Source organism: Theobroma cacao, chromosome 2, assembly GCF_053813885.1.
Source record: "Theobroma cacao isolate CCN51 chromosome 2, ASM5381388v1, whole genome shotgun sequence".
In the NCBI taxonomy this organism is placed as follows: Eukaryota; Viridiplantae; Streptophyta; class Magnoliopsida; order Malvales; family Malvaceae; genus Theobroma; species Theobroma cacao.
Window position 1 is genome coordinate 15344860 of NC_142640.1, and position 1934 is coordinate 15346793.

Consider the following 1934-nt stretch of genomic DNA (forward strand, 5'->3'; position numbering starts at 1 on the left):
TCAGACAATGGCTGAGGATAACAATAGCAATGGCAATAATGCCATTAATCTAGTTCCTGAAGCAAATAGAGCACTGCAGGATTATGTTGTTCCTCTTTTGCAAGGTTTGCACCAAAACATTATGATACCTTCCATCAATGCCACTAATTTTGAAATTAAACCAGCTTACATTCAGATTCAGTCTTTAGTCCAGTTTGGTGGGTTACCCGGTGATGATCCTAATTCTCATTTAGTAAATTTTCTAGAGATTTGTGACACCTTTAAATACAATGGAGTAACTGATGATGCTATTAGATTGAAACTATTTCCATTTTCTCTGAAGGATAAAGCAAAGAGCCAGCTTAATTCACTGCCCAATGGGTCTATCCCTACATGGGAGGACTTGGCTCAAAAGTTTCTAGCAAATTTTTTTCGCCTGCCAAGATTGCAAAAATGAGGAATGATATCACCTCATTCACACAATTTGATGGTGAGTCCTTGTACGAAGCTTGAGAGTGGTTTAAAGAACTATTGAGAAAATGTCCACATCATGGGATTCTTGATTGGTTGCAAGTTCAAACATTCTACAATGGGCTAGTTGGGTCAATAAAAACCACAATTGATGCTACTGCTGATGGGGCATTAATGAGTAAAAATATTGCAGATGCTTATAATTTGTCGGAAGAAATGGCCTCAAATAATTATCAATGGCCTTTAGAAAGGTCGGGACCAAGAAAAGTTGTTGGAGCTTATGAAATTAATGCACTTGGCAACTTAATTGCTCAAGTAGATGCGCAAGTGGCTACACTATCCAAGAAGTTTGACACACTGGGAGTTCATTGTCACAGCCCAAATACCGGGCTATGATCGACGCATGGGCCCAATGGGCATAGCCCACTAAGCCCAAGCAAGCCTATTTATGCAATTCCAATTATCATTCCCATCCATCATCTTTAAAATGAAGTGCTGTAACTCTCAAAAGTAAATGTTCCAGTAATATTTTATAACAACTAAATATTCATATTTATATTATATCAAAGTACTGTCATCATCAATCCAACATATACATACTTCATTTATAACATGACTCTTAGTAGTTTACATTACATATACATGTTCACAAGTAATAGACTCAAGATCGCCAGCGGAGTGACTTTAAGTGAAAGTATCGCTATTAAGATGCCATATTACCTACCAAGAAGGCGAGCATATGTGTGCGACTCAATCTAGGTCCCAACTGCCTCTGAATCTGAAAACATGAAGTTTAAAAACGTGAGTATAAACTTAGTGAGTAAACATTAGAAGGGAACAAGTAATCGATAGGAAGAATTTGAAAATCATGATACACTTGTTTCAAAAACAATGCACGTGATTTAATTTCTTACTAAAAACCCTTCATTTCAAGCCTTGATTAATACCTTCATAGTGTTTCACAAACCCATGATCAATCCATGAAGTTAAATGGGTGAAAAGTAGGTCAAAATCAAGCAAGGTAGCAAGCATAACAGCAAGTTTCTCGCTGCAGCGAAGTTCATTCTCGCTGCAGCGAGATTCAGGAGCCAAAACAGAATGTTTCTCGCTACAGCGAGAAGCAGGGCACATAAGTGTAAAAAGGACCTCCTTTGCATTAAAAATCCATTTGGTGTTGCAATAAAAATAAATTTGCAAGAAAATGAAAAATTCTCAAGATTCATCATGCTAAATTTCACATGCATTACAACCATATACCATATTCATGAACTTTTATTTCACAAACATATAAATACATATATACATAAATAAACACCAATACCACCATCTCACCCAGCTCATGTGCATCCCCCCACATTGTGCACATAGCCGGAGTCGTCGACATCATCGACTTATGCGCACTCCTTACTCGCACATAGTCGGGTCATCATCATCATCGGCTTATGCGCACTCCCTACTCGCACATAGCCGGGTCAATATTATCA

General features: G+C 37.7%; 1 non-coding gene across 1 annotated transcript; it reads right to left on the reverse strand.

Moving 5' to 3' along the window:
- Nucleotides 1–429: 429 nt before the first annotated feature.
- LOC148764092 (small nucleolar RNA R71) lies at nucleotides 430–536 on the reverse strand. Its single transcript, XR_016024997.1, has one exon. It is a non-coding gene; the product is annotated as a small nucleolar RNA R71 (small nucleolar RNA).
- Nucleotides 537–1934: the final 1398 nt, after the last annotated feature.